At 43.5% G+C, this 18,483-nt stretch overlaps 1 protein-coding gene across 2 annotated transcripts in view; it reads right to left on the bottom strand.

Annotated features, from left to right (window-relative positions):
- The window catches only part of LOC106822376 (major allergen Equ c 1-like), a 441,100-nt gene that overhangs the window by 200,571 nt on the left and 222,046 nt on the right, over positions 1-18,483 (bottom strand). The gene's annotated exons all lie outside the window — the stretch shown is intronic.

Below are 18,483 nucleotides of genomic sequence, written 5' to 3'. Positions count from 1 at the left end.
CCATGACTCCTTCCTCAGGTACGATTAATTAACTAGAACTCAGGGAAACCTTTACTCATGTTTACCAGTTTATTAAAGGATATGATAAAGGATACAGATGAACAGCCAGGTGAGAGATACACAGGGCAAGGTCTGGGAGGGTCCCGAGTGCAAGAGCTCCGTCCCCATGGAGTTGGGATATACCATCCTCCCGGTGTGGACGTGTTCACCAACCCAGAAGCTCTCCAAATCCCATACTATTGGGAATTTATGAAGGCTTCCTCACGTAGGCCTGCTCAATTATTAACTCCATTTCCAGCCCCTCTCTCACCTTTGGAGAAGTTTAGGTGGGGGTGGAGGGGCAGAGCTGAAAATTCCAAGCTTCTAATCCTGGCTTGGTCTTTCTGGAGACCAGCCCCCTCCAGGAACCATCCAGGAGCTCACCCAGAGTCACTCAGTAGAACAAATGATGCTTCTAGTGCTCTTGTTGCTTAGGAATTTACAAAGGTTTTGGGAGCTCTGTGCCAGGGAACCCTCCGGTTCCTGAGACCAATGCATATTTTCTATTATCTCTCAATCCGCAAAGCTGTATTACACAGGTCCAGGAACTGAGGGGCAAGTAGGATTAGCTCCTCTCACCCTCACTCCCAGAGTCCCACTCTTCCTTCTTTTCCCACAAATTTAGGCTAGATTTGAGGTCTTGTTTCCTGAGCCAGGAGGTCCGCTGAATGTGAAGCTGTGACCTCTGCCTGGCCTTTGGGTCCCTCATGTCAATAGATCAGTGGCTCAAAGAGAGATGCTGGTGGGTAAACTATGTGGCCCCAGCCAATGAGGTACTTTCTGTTTGTCTCTTCTTTGTTCTTTATTCTTTATCTTGTAAAATCTCCTTGCTTTCTGCCCCATGTTGCAGTTCTCTGAAGGAGACTGTCCTCCTCGTGAAGTGTTAAGTTTGTATGTATCACCGAAATTGTCTTCTTTGATCATTTTTAATCATGTCTTTAATCATTTAGTGTTAAGAGAAATTGGTGAAGAAGGGCCAGTCTAGCAGAGTTCAGGGGTTGCTTCTGGTGCTTCCTCAATCTCGCTCCTTTTCTCAAAGTGGAAACAGTCCAGGTTGCAAAGATTCATATTGGTAGAAACTACCAGCCTGGGGGACTGGGGCTTTCCACGAGCTGTCCCAGTGCACCCACACACGTCCCCCTGTGCCCCGTCCAGCCCACCAGTGACCCTGGCTGCCCACAGCAAGAAGCTCCCTACTATGGCGCCCCCTGCCTTGAGAGAGGATTTGCCAGGGCCACACCACCACACGACGAGGAGCCGGGGGGTGGGGCACAAGGGGTCAAAGGTAGGGAGCCGTGGAGGCCGTGGTGGTGGCACCCGCCTCCTCCATTTATTCTGAGTTGACTTTGCTTTTCTTCTACCAGCCTCACAGGGTGAAACTGTTCTACATCATTTGTTCTGCATCATTTGTTCTACTGAGTGACTCTGGGTGAGCTCCTGGATGGTTCCTGGAGGGGGCTGGTCTCCAGAAAGACCAAGCCAGGATTAGAAGCTTGGAATTTTCAGCTCTGCCCCTCCACCCCCACCTAAACTTCTCCAAAGGTGAGAGAGGGGCTGGAAATGGAGTTAATAATTGAGCAGGCCTACGTGAGGAAGCCTTCATAAATTCCCAATAGTATGGGATTTGGAGAGCTTCTGGGTTGGTGAACACATCCACACCAGGAGGATGGTATATCCCAACTCCATGGGGACATTAGGTCATTGATTTTAGACTTTTCTTTCTTCATAAAAATAGAGTATTTAAAACTACAGGTTTTCTTCTAAACACTGCATTAGCTGTATCCCCAGAATTGTGATATAGTGTATCTTCATTTTCCTTTAACTGACCAGAATATTATAATTTTCTTGTGATTTCTTCTTTGACCCTGATGCTAGCTGCCCCATCGTAGCTCCAGTGGGCACCTGTGTCAAGCCCTGGATGCCTTCATCTCATAGGTAACCAGCCCAATGTCACCTTCCCGCAAGCCCACCGCTAAGTGCTCAGCTTGAGAGGCACTCACTCTCCCTGCAAGAGACAGAGGAGATTGCGTGCACGAACACACAGACACACACAGCGCCGCCACTACACTCCAAGAGCGCAACAGGGGCCTAGGCCCTCTGCAGTGCACTCCCGGCCTCCTGGTCTTGTGGAGTCAGGTTTGTCCTTTCCTCTCCCTTTGTTTGGGCATGGTCGCCCCTTCACTTTCTTTTCATGGTCTCCACTTTCTTTTTTTTTTTTTTAATTGAGGTAACATTGGTTTATAACATTATATACATGTCAGATGTACATCATTATATGTTGATTTCTGTGTAGACTACATCATGTTCTCCACCCAAAGACTAATTACCCTCCATCACTGTACACATGTGCCCTGTCACCCCTTTCATCCCTGCTTCTCCCCGCTTCCCCTCTGGTAACCACCAATCTAATCTCTGTATCTCCGTGTTTGTTTGGTGGTGCTGGTGTTGTTTTTATCTTCTAGTTATGAGTGAGATCATATGGTATTTGACTTTCTCCATGTGACTGATTTGACTTGGCATAATAGCCTTAAGGTCCATCCATGTTGTGGCAAATGGTGAGATTTCATCTTTTTTATGGCTGAGTAGTATTTCATTGTGTCTATATACTACATCTTCTTTATCCATTCATCCCTTGATGGGCACTTAGGTTGTTTCCAAGTTTTGGCTATTGTGAATAATGCTGCAATGAACATAGGAGTGCTTATATCGTTATGTATTCATGTTCTTTGGATAAATACCCAGCAGTGGGACAGCTGGATCATATGGTAGTTCTATTCTTAATTTTTTGAGGAATCACCATCCTGTTTTCCATAGTGGCTGCACCAGTTTACATGTCCACCAGCAGTCTATGAGAGTTCTCTTTTCTCTACATCCTCTCCAACACTCGCTATTTCTTGTCTTGTTAATTATAGCCATTCTGACAGAGGTAAGAGGATATTTCATCGTAGTTTTTGTCTGCATTTCCCTAATGGTTAGTGACGTTGAACATCTTTTCATGTGCCTGTTGGCCATCTGTATATATTCTTTGGGAAAATGTCTGTTCAGATCTTTGGTCCATCTTTTAATTGAGCTATTTGTTTCTCTGTTGTTGAGATGTATGAGTTCTTTATATATTTTGGATATTAACCCCTTATCAGATACATGGCTTGCAAATATCTTCTCCCAGTTGTTAGGTTGTCTTTTCATTGTGTTGATGGTTTCCTTTGCTGTGCAGAAGCTTTTTAGTTCAATGTAGTCTCATTTGTTTATTTTTTCTATTGTTTCCCTTGCCAGATGAGACATGGTTACTTGAAAATATGCTGCTAACACCGATGTTGAAGAGTGTACTGCCTATATTTTCTTCTATAAATTTTGTGATTTCAGGTGTTACATTCAAGTCATTAATCCATTTTGAGTTAATTTTTGTGTATGGTGTAAGATAATGGTCTACTTTCATTCTTTTGCATGTGGCTGTCCAGTTTTCCCAATACCATTTATTGAAGAAACTTTCCTTTCTCCATTGTATGTTCTTAGCTCCCTTGTCAAGAATTAGCTGTCCATAGATTCAGGGCCTCTAATTTTTCTTTGCCAAGCGTGCATAGGTTTCCTGACTGCCTCTTTAGCCTGCTGCCAGGGCTAGATGAGGGCCCAGTGGGGAAAGAGGGACAGAGAAGCGCAAGTGGGTGGTTGATCTCACTATGGAAGTCATGTGGAGAAGTAATTAGACCAGGAATCCCGTAGCACTAGAAGCTGACAGTGGCCTCAAGCCTGAGTGCTTACTCACTCCCTCACTCCCTAGCACCCACCAGCCTCAACTGCAACTTCCCAAGGCCCTTTGCTGCAACTGTTGATTTGTGGGATGAACAGAGGCTTCGCTGGCCTGGCAGTGGATGAAGGAGTCAGCATTTAAACTCTAGGGCATGGCACTTAGAATGGGAGAAAATAAAGAAATTAATTAAATTCCCCACTCAAAAAGCCCATAAAAACATCATGGTAAATAACAAAAGAAAGAGGAAAGGAAATAAAATTGATAAAAGCAGATATTAGTGACATATAGGACAGAAAGGCAGTAGAACTAATATATAAATCAAAATCCTCATTTTTTGAAAAAAATTAAAAACAATTACACTGACACTAGTTAACCTAATGAAGACAAAAGAGGGAGGGGGAAGGAACTGAAAATACACTAATGAAAAGTGGCCAACGGACTGGATCTAAGAAGCAGGCCTGGCTGCACAATTTGTGGGTCCCAGTGCAAAATGAAAATGCAGGAATCTTTGTTCAAAAAGCAGGAAAAAAGTGCCCTGAAATGTAAAAAAAATATGTATTTTTCCATCCTGTGGTCTTCTTGCTGTTTTTTCTTTTCTACTTAATGCCATTCTACTTAAACAAAAATTTACATTATTAGCACGAATTTTACCTTTCGTCTTTATATTGGGCAATGCCAGCTTTCAATGCAATACAACAGCAGATGCCCCATCTGTACAACGACCAGAATTAAAGCTGTGTTTGGTAATTCACACGTGCGTGTGCATTTCGTTTGCCAGAACAGTAGAGACGCTGCACAAAACTCTCACTTTTCATCTCACTTCTTGCAGTGGCACGATCTACCACACTCTCCCTCCAGCCTCCTGATGGGTAGATAAGGCCTCAGAGGAAAGGGAGCTACGTGTTGCTCTGTCTTTTCCTTTCCTTCTTTGTCCTAATTTTCAGTGTAAGTACTTGCAGGGAAGTCACTCTAGTGAGAGAGGATGTGACCCGGCTCCTTGATCGTCTGTGTTTCTCACAACACCATTGCCTTCTTTCTGAGTTGGCAGTGAGTTTCCGGTTCACACAGAAAGCACGGCCTCTTGGTGCTGTGAGCACCCCCATTTATTCAGTTGTAGGTGTAACACACTGGCCTTTTTTCAGACTCACTGCATTCCTGCACATTGTGGGTTTACTGCAATTCTGTGTTCATGGGACATTGTGAATGTTCTGTGCAAATGGGACGGCAAGGAATGGCAGACACACATATGGCGTGGACATCCTGTGCTCATGCACATGCTCCGTTGTCCCATCAGATTTGTCTTCCGAAACATAAGTTTACAAATAAAGTTATTAAGAATTTCAAGATGATGACAGCAAAGTGCTAAATCAAGCATGGGCCCTTTTGAGCCCTGGGCTCTGTGTGACTGCACAAGTAGCACTCCCAGGAAACTAGCTCAGAAGCACATGCACACGCCCAGCCATATGCAACTGATTTGTCTGTCAATTTGCTGATTGACCACTGTGGCCTAGGAATCAGGATCCACGGTGCCCCGATTCTGCAGCCTGAGCTGAGCGTGGAGCATGTTGATGGCCTAGTGCAGGGCCGCCCCGGGGGGAGAGTCAGCCACCAGAGAGCCAGGTGCACTGTGGGACTGTGGGCTTTGTGCCACCAGTGGACACTCACAAGAGGGCATCCCCAGAGACTGCAGCTTGTCCAGGGCCACCTCCAGTGCACCCACGGGCGTGGAGAACATGAGCATCGGCTGGGCATGCAGACGTCCCACGACCCGTGCCTGCACTGAAGGCTTTCCGTCATTCGGTCCCTTTTGATATGATTTACACTGGAGCTTCATAGTGTAATGTTATTACATATCTTTTCTTAAAACATTTTACTTCCCTTAGCGTTGCTTATTGCTTTATAGTTTTATTTTCTTTATGTACCTCTCCCTTATTGATTAAATGTGTAAGCTGCCTTTTAATTATTTCTTTTCTTCCTCCTCTTTCTCTTTTTTTTCCTTCTCCCACTTCTCCTTCTTCTTTTAAACCTGGATACACATTCCTGGGGCTCTTCCCCGTCTCCTCTTGTGCCAACTTTCCTGCTTTCTCTTGGAACCTTCCTTCTCATCATCCTAGGAGTTCCTTTTGCTTCTCTCTTATGTATCATCCCATTTCCACATCTTTCTTTTGCTTTGTTTCCTTCCTCATTTTATGAATCTCTTCCTCCAGAAACTTCCTGATAAAGGATACAAGGAAGTAAAATTGTTCAAGTCTTCATATGGGAAACTGTCTTTATTCTGCTCCCACACTTGATTGCTATCTTGGCTGGATGTAAAACTCCAGTTTAAAAATCATTTTCTCTTAGAGTTCTGATGATATCTCTCCACCATTTTCTAGCTTCTAGTATTTCTGTTAAGAACACCATTCTGATGTTGTATGTGACTTATTTTTTTTCTTTGTAAGTCTTAGGCTGTCTTCTTTTTCTCCAGTGTTCTCAAATTTAAGTGTGATGGTCGTTGCTTTTGGATTTTTTCATTTACCAGCATATAAATCCGTTGTATCAGTGTACATTCCGCCAAGAATGTATGAGAGTTCTGGTTGTTACACATTCTTCCAATATTTGGTGTTGTCAGGTTTTTTGTTTGTTTGCTTTTTGCCATTCTGGTTAGTATGTAGAAATATTTCATTGTAGTTTTAATTTAAAAATTTAAATACACAAGAAAATAGCAAAATATCATTTAAGGTTACTCCCTCCCCCTTAATAAGAATAGTCATCTACTTTTTGGTTGAGGAATTCAGAAACCAGATTTTCATGTAATGTTGCTGAAAGTATAAAGCTGTTCAGGCATTTTGGAGAGCATTTATCTATCCAATAAATCTTCACTCACTGTCTGTCTACTGTGCCAGGCACTGTGCTAGGCAGTGAGTATAATGGGGAATAAGACAGGGTCCTGTCTACATGGGAAAGACAGATGATACAAAAGTAAATAAAAGCAAGATCTTATACATCATTTCTGTGCTAAGAAGAAAATAAATAGGTGCCATGAAGTAAGAACAGGGGTCAACATAGCTAGACGGCAGGGTCATAGAAGGCTCTTCAACGAGGTGATACTGAAGCAAGTTGCACACTTACCTAAGGGAAAACATGTGTACTTCTTGTCTGAGACCGCCTTTCAGGCATCTGGATTACAGAAACCCACATGTACACACAAACATCTATGTGCAGGGTGTTCTCTACTGCCTCCTCTCTCGCCCCACCACAAGCCATCCAGCTCACAGCAGCCAGTGTGACTTTCTGACAACTCAAATCTGCTCATGTCACTTCCCTGCTTAAAACCCTTCAATGACTTGCACTTCAGATAAAATCCAAACCCCTTGCCGTATAGAGCCCACAATGATCTGGCCATTCTGTATTTATAGCTTAGCTTTATTTCACACCATCCTCCCCTTCTCTCCCTATGATCCAGCCCACCCTGCTCTGTTTTCTATTCTTCACATAAGCTAAGCCTTTGTACGCACGGTTCCCTTGGATCTGAATGCTCTTGCCTAGGAGCTTCGTGTGGTCGGCACATTCTTGTCCATCTGGTCTCTTCTCCTAGGAGTGGTCTCCTTGATGACATAGGTGGCTTGTGTTGTATCAACTTGGCTAAACTGGGAACTATATTTCCCAGCATCATTCTCCCTGTACAGTTCCAGTTAGAGTTGGCCAAGAGAGGAGCTTGGAAGGCAGAAGTAAAGCAATGGCCGTTACTCTCTGAAGGTCACTGTAGTGAGATGTGGGGATGGACAGAGACATGCAGAGGTGCCCAGCAGACTCCAGCTTGTCCCTGATCTCCCTACCCTCACCGGCCCTGTTTGGCTCTGCTTTCCGACTCCTGGCCCTGCTGACCATCAACAGCCTTGACCACACCCAGAGAAAGGCACGAGGTGCGTGATGTAAGGATCCCAATCCCACATGGACACCAGGAAACTGAGGCTCAGAAAAGACAGTCCATGCCGCCAGTAAAACAGAAGAACGAGAGGAATCCTGAGCACTGTCTGTCTGTTACGCTTCTTTCTCCACAACACACACTGGGTGAGGTGGACGTGATGATTCCCATCTGGAGGAGAGAAAAGACTGGAAGCCCAGAAATTATCCAGTTTGTACCACTTGGGGGAGAGTGTATTAATAATATTTACTGATTATTTTCTATGTGCAATTTTCCGAGATCTTTGACTGGCTGTTCTCCTCTTTTGAGAAATGTTGGTAAGATGTTCAGTTGAGAGGAAGCTAAAAGATTTGTCAAAATATAACCAATGACCAGCCAGTGCCCTGAAGTGACTTATTTTGTCACTGGTGCAATTAGGCCACTTACATATATCCAGAATCACAATGGGAGTAGCTCTCGTTTTATTCCCTCACTGCTTTTGGCTTGTTCTTGGAAATTCAAAACAAAACACTCTGACATGAAACATCCAAGCAAGATTTTTGACATTCACATAGTCAATGTGTTACACTCCTCTATTCTTTATTTGTCACGTGTCCAGTTAGCTCCTGCTCTCTGCCAGGGAAAAACCAGACACAATCTCTCCAGTTCTTAGGGAGTTTATATTCGATTCAGAGAGACAGACAATAAGCAAACAAATAAAACAAACACATCATAAAATTGCAGGACTGTGTGCTATGGAGTAAAACAAAGCAGGGCTCGACAGTGGCTTTGTGGAGAACAAGGCTTGCACAGATGTAGGAGAACCGTGTTTGAGATAGAGGGAACAGCAACTGCAAAGGTAGTGAGATGGAAACAAGCTGGACATGTTCAGGGAACATCAAAAAGGCCAGTGAAAGAGGGAGCAGGCTAGGACGTGAGGTGGGGCTTAGAGACGTCAACACCAGAAACAGTTCACATGGTTTTCTAGGAGTGATGGGAAGACAGTGGAGATCTTTTTTCAAAGCAGCAATTTAGTGGAAATGAATGGTGAAATCCAGACTGGGGAGCAGAGATTCAATTTTCAAAATTTTTGCACGGGAAGATTCTCCCTAAGCTCACATCTGTTGCCAATCTCCCTTCTCCCCACCCAAAGCCCCAGTACATAGCTGTCTACAGTTGTAAATTCTTCTTCTGGCTCTTCTATGTGAGCTGCCTCCACAGCATGGCTACTAACAGACAAGTGGTGTGGTTCTGTATCCGCAACTGAACCCAGGCCATCAAAGCAGACTGCACCGAACTTTAACTGTTAGGCCATCAGGGCTGACCCGTCATTGGAGACTGAGCAGTGGACTGAAGTGATCTCATTTCCATGTTTATAAGTTAGCTCTGGAAACTGCGTAGAAAATAGGTTGCACTTGAGAATGGAAATCAACAAGATGCAGACTAGAGCCAAAAGTCATTGCTACATTTCTCATATTTGCAAAAGAACAGACTGCCCAATTTTTAAAGCAGTCCATAATATGTACCAGTTCTGTGCTCTGCTGAGACTCTTCAGCTAATAGTTGCAAATTATATTTATATATACATAATATAAGACAAAAATAAGCAACCATTTAATACTCCTGACCACAGAAACCATCTCACCATGCACAGAGGAAGAAAGGAAGCAGGGAGAGGCCGCTGCAGTGGCAGCAGTGTGGCGGTGCGATGCAGGTTGACTCTCCGGCCGCCCACTAGGGGAGCGACAACGCGCCTTGCTGCACTTCTGGCCTCTGGTCCTCTCAGCCAAGCGCTGCACCCTCAGTCTGCCTCTTTGCCAGCTTCCACCAGCTTCATCTGGGACCCAAGCTGCTGATAGAAAATGGAGGTATGGATTCCTCCCCTTTCATCTATGGGATGAGCTGGAACAGATGCAAACATGGACAGGTACATAGATCTTGGAAAGGCTGTTCCCCTCCAGCCCCACAGGAACAGGTCCTTCTAAGGCCAACTGTTATCTTCAGGATACTAAATCAAGTGGAAATTCTTTCAGTCCTCATTTCCCTTGAATTTTCATCAGCATTTGGCCTGTCCCCTCTCTCCTTCATTTTGCTATATGCTACATTAAAAATCCATTGAATAAAGAACACTCTCCAAAACACGAGTGAATGGACTAGACCGCACGCAGTTAAGCTGAACACGACAGTCATGTAACAAGGAACGTCACACAGACTGGTATTTCTGATTGTACAAAACTGTTTATACAGCTGTTTTATAGTAAACAAAATGGACAATACTAGATTTGTAAATCATGTATTGAAGAAACTGGTGGATTTTTAAAGCAAATATTTTTTAAAATCTGTTCCATATATACTATTTTATAACTATGTCCATTTCTTTTGCATTCTAAATGCCAACATCAAAACTGATCAACCCAGAAAATCGACTCTCAAACTTGTCACAGAAAACAAATTCTGAATTAATGTAGAATAAGTGAATTAAGTGGGGCACAAACCAAGAATTTCCAGTTATCGCCAAATTAATGTAGGCAAATTTGGTGCAGTTTTAAGCATTTTTTGGTCTTTTTTAAAGTTTCTCACATTAATGATTAAATTATGTCTTAAAATTCTATCGTCGAAGATCAATAATTACATATCAGGAAAAGAAAATCATTAATGTCAGCAGTAACATCACCACTACTTGGTTGAACCACATGAAACTGCCAATATTCAATTGTTTTTTGACCTGTAAAACGGCAATTTTATGTGATTCAACTCAATAAATGCCGTGTTTTCTGCGAGTGTCCCCTGAATGTGATCCAGTGTGTTTGCTGTAAGTTTCTAAGTTGGAGAAAGCTACAGAAACTAACAAAATTGTCCCCCCTCACATTGAATTAATTAAAGTTGAAAAAATATTTCCTTAAAAGTAATCATTTAAGCTGATTAGCAGATTTTAACTGTTCGACTGTGTTAACCTGATTCTTATCAATACATCACAACAAGCAACTGCCTAAGTGAGTACAGCTAGACCCTATTTTCTCTTTAGTTCTTCTGGAGGAAAATTAACTCTGTCCTCTTCCGCCACCTTGTGGCTACTTCATTTTCCTGCTTTGCTGGTTTTTACTAAAAGAATCTGAGTGGTCTTGTGAAGACTCTGCTTCTCCAGAGGAAAAAGTATTTTGTTCATTGGCTTATAGAACTTCCTTCTTCTCAGGATGCCAGGGAAAAGGGTGAATTGATAGAAGAATGAGATTTGGTTTTAAAAGTGTATAAACTTAGTGCCTGCTGTGTGCTAAGCCCAGGAGGAAACAGAAAACAGAGAAGAACGGGACCCACTGGCTTTCCCCTTAGAACTCAGCGTCCAGGGGAGGGAGATGCCAAGACAATTGCCTGATGCAGGACCGTGAGCAAAGGAACGAAGAGAAGAGAAGGTTTTTTAGAGGGAAGTCGCTCAGAATACAGCTAGCAGGCCTCAAGCTTTCTCCTGGAACTCTGGGGTTACCTGTGTCATAGGCTTGTTTTTTCCCTCCTGATGGCAGGACCTTATCTTCAACTTCCCTGCTATTCTCTGCACCGGGCCTGGCCACTCAGCAAAGACCAGTCAGTTCCCAATAAGGGTGCCCTGGAGCAATCTTTTTCCCCAGAGAATAGATCAGCTCAGTGTGGCTGGCAGCAGCAAACAGCAAGAACTATTCTTCAGACAAGAAAGAACCAATAACATGAAGCTGTGTTTCACACATGGAATAATCTAGAAAATTGCTAAAATGTTTAGAGACAAAGCATACTTTTTTTTTTAAGCAAAATGGGTCTTTTTAGGGCAGCTGTGATCTTCCAGCCCTCAGGAAAAAACACCAGAGAAGCAGGAATTTGTCATCAGAGGTGAAATTGGCGAAGCCCTGTAGAGACCATTCAGTGTTTCCCAGTAGGGGTGCTATTGATGTGTTGGATGAAACAGCGCCACCTTGTGGGGGACTGGCTCAGGCACTGCAGAAGGGTGATCATCCCCGGATGCTGGACACCAAACGTCAGTACTCTCCAGTCCCTGTAAAAACCAAGAATGCTTCAACCCCCAACCCCATTTCCAAAACCTGCCCAGGACTAGTGCTGCCATAGTTAAGAACCACCGAATCTTCTCATTTCCATCAATGGGTAAATTGAGGCCCAGAGATGGGAAGGAACTTACCTAAGTCACAGACAAGACATCCATAAAACCATCAGAGAGGATTTATTGAAAACCTTCTACACAGTGCTCAGGCATTTTATTAGAACCTGGCCAGGGTGAGTAGCTCAGGTGGGGGAGTAGATAAGAAATACAGAACATGGTCTTTATCTTCACAAGAGGAGAGGAAGAGAGTGAAAGATCTAATATTTATTGGGAACCTATTGCATTCCAGCATTTAAAAAAACTTTTTGTATTCTCTTTGCAACAAGTCTTTGGAGAAACTGAGGCTCATAAGGTTGCGTGGATTCAGAATTCAAACCAAGGTTTTTCTGACTCCAAAGTCACCAATACCTTTCCAATGTATGTGCAACCATAGAAACTAGTGTTTTAAAAATTATCCAACGGGCTGGCCCCGTGGCCGAGTGGTTAAGTTCGCGCGCTCCGCTGCAGGCGGCCCAGTGTTTCGTTGGTTCAGATCCTGGGCGCGGACGTGGCACCGCTCATCAAACCACACTGAGGCAGCATCCCACATGCCACAACTAGAAGGGCCCACAACTAAGAATATACAACTATGTACCGGGGGGCTTTGGGGAGAAAAAGGAAAAAAATAAAATCTTTAAAAAAAAAATTATCCAAAATCTGCAAAAAGGTAAAAAGATGATCATGTCTCCTTTCAAAGTCACACAAGAGCACTATCTAATAAGCCTTCCTAGGGTCGTCTAGTCCTCCTGGCAAAGGTGAAAATAATTAACTTACTGTTCACTGTTGTTTAGAGACCAGACTCTGTGAAGTTAGGGATTAATTAATAAATAACTGAGAAGGTGCAAACTATCTTTGTCTGGTAAGTGTAGAAATGATCTCTGTCCAATTGAGAAGGTAAGCACAAAGGTTGTGATTTATTGCCCTGTAGGATATTAACCACTTTGTGTCTAACTTATCAATTTTATTCCAGCAATTTTCCTTTCACTGACAATATATACGTCAGCTATTCATATTCTCCGTGGAACCAGCTGTCATTGAACCAGCTGGCTCCTTCAATAATGAGTTAATCAAATGTTTGACACATGCTCACAACACAGTTGTGTGAGAGCTGTGTGTTTTAACTCGTTGAGAATTGTCTTTTGACATTAGCATGACCCAGTACGTGGCTGCCTGCTGCGTGGTGACGGTAAAGCTCTAGGGGCTGTGGGGACACACAAAGGATGAGAGGGTGAGCTCTGGGAGAATCAAAGGACAGGGATTCTTGGGCTGGGCCTTGGAGGAAAAGCAATATTTGAACAGGAAGAGAAGGGAGGGCTTTCCAGGAGGGACCGCAGCATGAAGGGAAGAAATTAGGGTTTTTTGTAGGGGCTACAATTAAAGGAGAGGCACCTAGTTTGGTCTTTTTCCTCGTGTCATTCTCTTGATCTTGTGGGATGCAGAATGTGAAGATGAAATGGAAACAGGCCACTTTAGAATCTCAGTGAGGACAGGGGTCGGAGCTATTTTGATCAACGATGTGCACTCAGTGCTTGGATAGTGAGCCAGTGATGACTATCTGTGGAATGAATAAGTTGATCAAAATAAAGGAATATGATTAACTTCCATTAATTGACTACTTACCATGTCCCAGGCACTGTGCCAAGCTCTTTGCTTAAATAATTTCATCAAACTCCCACATTGATGGTATGAAGCAGATTTTCTTAGTTTTCAAATTAGGTCCAGCCTATGGCAAAATTGTAACATGGATGATTTTTATCTTTGGGGCTCCTTAGCCCTTTCCCCCAGAGTCCAGGACCCAAGATATGATTATTATTCCTACTGCCCAAGCTGTCTTCCCCCTCCACAAGCCTGGTGGCATCAGTGGCACTGGAATAAATCAGTCCTAAATGATGTCCTACTGAGGCAGTCCTAGATGGCCTTCTGGGTAACCTGGGGCCACACATATGTAAGTACTTGCTGAATTTTACTGAGTGGATCTGGAGACCACAATCTGGAGACCAGAATTCTTGGTTTTCTTACCTACAGGGAACCCGCATGTTGTGATAGAAATTTCAAACTAGAAAAGAGGTAAAGGTTGCTTCCATCCCTGCGCATAACCCACGTGGGGAGAGAACTCTGGACCTCTTTTGAGGAGACCACCTATTTCTGGGTATTCGAATGGTGTGTCAGACACAGAGATGTATTTTTCAGATTCTGCCTTCAGGAAAGGACTCATGCCCAGCTGTGAGGAGTGTGGTTAGCTGGCATCCTCCGCTGTTAACTCATTCAGATTTGCCTCAACTCTTGAGATGAAGTGCAGGTCTTCTAGGGGTGACTGCAGCCAATGACTGAGCAAGACTGCGGCACGAGGGCCTATCCATTTCTGTCTAACACGGGGCTCCTCTAACACGCTCCAGAGCTCCCCGCTGGGCTGAGGGAGACTTTGTCAGATCAGAGACCTCATGGTCTGGTGACTCCCCTTCCCTAATCCTGCTTCCTGCCTTTTTCCTTTCTCAAGTACTACTCCCCAATAAACCTTTTACTCTCCTAAATCTGTCTTGGCACCTGCTTTCCGGAGAACCCAGCTGACACAGATCCATGTTGTTATCTCCAAGGAACCTTTCGTCAGTGAAGAGAGTTGATATTTTAGACCTGGATTTGAGCCAGTACCAGCAATATGCACACTCATCCTGGAGGCTGGGGACCAAGGTGTCCTTCCACTCTGGCACATGAACCAAACAAGCTTGTGTTTCTTGTTCTTCTTCTTGGCACTGACTATGCCTTGATATTCTATAACACAGTTTGAATGTTCCCACTGGCTTTCTCAATGAGTGAATTTTCCAATTAATCAAGTGTCACTGAGGACAAGGTCACTAAGTCCATTTCCAGTCAGCCAGTTAGTTTCAGTCAAGTTGCCTTGTTATAAATGGACTGTTTTCTGGTCATATATGAACTCCATCAGCTCCTTCCCCATACACTGTCATGATTTAGTCCAGGCCTTTCTCAACTACCTGGCAGACTGTCACCCTTCTCTTGGGTCGCTTATAAAATGCCCTCTATTTGGTGTTGGGTGAGGAAGTCTTAATGTGGTTGTTGACCAGGTACTTGAAGTCACGAACGGAAGGGAATAGTTATGCTTTTTGGTATGGAAGCATCTGCTACTTCTTTATTAGAAGAGCAATACTCCCCAGGTCATCCATCCATGCACTCATCCATCAAACAGTTTTTGACCAAGAGACAGTTGTTCCTTGCCACTCACTTGATCAGACTCTTGCAGTTACACACATAGGGCCACATTTTGGGGAAATCTACATGCAGCTTCTTCAGTAACACCTACCAGCTAGACAACTCTGAGCGTCTAAAGCATTACTGATTCCTGTTCCATCTGCCCTTCATGTCAGAAACATCAAGCCTTGACCTGTATAGTGGAGTTGATAAGAGTAAGGGCTCTGGGATCAGACAGTCTTGGCTTCAAATATGGGTTCTCCCACTTACTGGCTCTGTGATCTTGGTAAGCTTAAACTTCTCTGAGTCTTGGTTCATACCTCTGTAGAACAGGATAATGGATTAAATGAAATGATATTTGTAAAGCACTTGCCTAATACCCGGACTGATACTAATACTAATACTAATACCTGACTGACTAATACTGAGTTCTGACTCTAATTCTGAGATCAAAAATTATTTTTATCTCTCTGTCCCCTGGACTGATGACATTTGTACTATTGCAAAATGCATCTCCATTATAACTATTTGCCTGGGTAAGTGGATTCTGGCACAGTCTCTTGATTGAACAAACATCACTTTGAACAAGACCTTCTTTCTTTGATTGCCAGACTGTTTCTAAGTTTGTTGAAGCCTTAAGGGCCTTATATGTAAAAGTAGCTGATGCAACTTGACTGTAGTATAGCAGTTTGGATTCAGGTGTCAATGCCACTTTTCAAATGTGGGAAGGTGATTGAATATTAGCTCTCTATTCTAGAAAGACTGGTAGATATTTGGGGCCTGGACAGCTTCATCCTGGAATGACTGGCTGCTCTTAACAAGAGTCAAGATGATACTCAGTTGGTTCCATAAACAGGAAGGTCTGAAGTCTGATTCTCTAGGGTTTCACCAGAGGACAGTGTGTGCACTTGGTCCAAATGTGACTGTTGTTCGGACTGAGACTGGCTCATCAGAAGTGCTGTTTGTCCCCTTACAGAAAGGAGGGAGTCCATTCTCTTGGGGCCCATAGGCTGACAGAACAACTCAATTCTCACTCCTGTCTCCACAAAATCTTTACTTCCCAGAAGACTCTCTCTTTCCCTCTCCTTTGGACCAGAGTCTATTAGAGTCGATTACAACTTGCGTTCTGTAAGTAAAGTTCTGCTCATCTGGAGGGAAAAAATACTGGCTCCATACCTGGAATTGGGTGGTCAGTCTGTAATTGAATCAAATCACGTTTTATTTTTCTCTCCTTTTATTCCTCTTCTTCGTTATTATTGGCTTCTCTGGTTTCCTATATAATTTTTTTTTTACTTTCTACCTTACAATTAGATTGTTTTCAAGTCATCCTCACACTAGGCAGTAGTTTCTTGAGGACACAGCCCTATCTTTCATATTTCTTTAGCCCTCAAAATGCCTGGTACAGGCCTGGTGTGGAGCTGGCATTTAATAATGGTAGCTGAGTCGGGTTGAATCATTAGTTTTCAAAAATCCCTCAGTAGCATCATCTCCTAAAGCAACATACTATACCACATGCAAAATTACTCTACAGTCAAACGCTGTACTTGGATATCTTGCATTACACAATAGACCTTTTCCCCATCGATGGGTGGCCAAGTGAACTTTCATACATTGAATCCTTTTTCCACGTACTTGCACCATCATCTGGGAGATGATAAGATCAGTGGTTACTTTTTATTTTATTTCTGGGTCATCTTTCCACATCTCTACCTCTTCCTATCCTCCCCAATATAAAAGTGGATAATTCATTCACCTGTGATATTTATCGATCATCTACAAGTTGTGAGATTGTTTTCACATCATTAATCCACAGAGTCTACCACAAATATTTAATGCAGTACAAGAGTATTATTTACAGGAATCCTATTGTAAAGCTAAGCATCACTACTGATTGAATTAATATTCATTCAGCTTTTATTTTTGCCTGGATTTTCTTTCATCAAGTCCCTCGCTGGACCACCTCACACTTCTTGGGTATTTTTGCAGCCTTGACCTTACTGTCTCATTGTTTACAGGCTGTCCTGGCAATGTTCACATTGACCACTGAAAATGTGGTAGATTTTAAATGGAAGTGAATCATCAGAGTGGGGAATGGTCAACTCACATCTTAGTAGATAAGATCATCCACAACATAGGATTCTGACCATAGCCTTCAGTTCTATGCTTTCTTTCTACTCCTGTGACCCAGTAATATATACTAGGAGGTCACTACCAGAGAGTAATATTTCTGTTTACAACAGGATTTTCTATAAGATTCCTTCTACTAACAAGAATCCCTAGTGCTTTCAAGAGAGGATTTAGTGTACGATCATTCCAAAGGTGATCCTACGTATCAAGTGCTATGGTAGGTACAGGGATGAACAAGAAATATCTCCACCAGAAGCAGAGAGTTACAATATGGTGCTATGATCTAAGAGTGCCCAGTTAGCTGTGATGGTGGGATGGGTAGAGGTGATGTGTGCAGCAGTGGTAGCTGACTGTCCCCTCAGCAGCATAGCCCAGGAAGAGCAGCATTCATTTTGCAAGTCTGATTGCCCATAGGCTGCCATCTATTCCCGGAAAGAATCAAATGGAGGGATCAAAGAACACAGTCCTTGCCACCATTTATCAAGCTCAGTTGCTCCATCTCAGGGTCAGGAAAACCTACAGCCAGCCCATGATGGCTAAAGTTCCATAGGCCTCAAGACACCAGTGATTACATACTGGTTGAGTATGAAGTAGGCATGATCACCCAGGGGCTGGGATGACTTTTTAGAGCAGGCCACAGATAGAATGTCACAGCTCCTATGTTCTGCCCAGCTCCTCCCAGGACGCTAGTCTCTTTCTGTTGTGGGGGGTACAGGAGGGGGCCATTAGCACAAGGCAGAAATAAGTCATAGCTTTTAATAAGCCCCAGCTGGGAGCATAGGAGCCTAACTCACAGAATTCCTCTCACCCGGCATCCTCTTCCCACACTCTCCATGTCTCCATACCCTCCCTAACTTTCAAGACCTTCCCCAACTCCCACCTTCTCCAGTAACAATTCTCTGATCCCACCAGCCCAGTGTGTGCCAGACACCATGCTGAGGGTTCTATGCACATCATCCCATTGAATCCCTACAGCAATCTATAGGCGGATCTTCCCCCATTAAGAGGAAGTGAAGACTCAGAGAGGCTAAATATGTCCTCATGGCTTCAAAATGGTGAAGATAGGAATGAAGCCCAGGTCTACATGACTCCAAGGCCTGTGTTCTTAAGCACTTTCTACATGATGCCACCTCCCTAGCATCACCCCCTTTCTGACCTACAGTGGCCTGGTCTTGGTCCCACTCAGTTGGGTTATTTCATATACTTGTAGAACTAAGTTTTTATTGAGGATATGAAGCATTTCTCCCCCTTCACTGAAAGTTGCTTGAAGGAAGGGATGACATCTTGTACTTAGCCATTTCTTTTATGGGGCCTAGGGTATAGTGAAGTACACATAGTGATTAAACAGTTGTTCATT

The sequence above is a fragment of the Equus asinus genome, chromosome 10, assembly GCF_041296235.1.
Source record: "Equus asinus isolate D_3611 breed Donkey chromosome 10, EquAss-T2T_v2, whole genome shotgun sequence".
NCBI lineage: Eukaryota > Metazoa > Chordata > Mammalia > Perissodactyla > Equidae > Equus > Equus asinus.
This window is presented reverse-complemented; position numbering and strand designations above follow the sequence as displayed.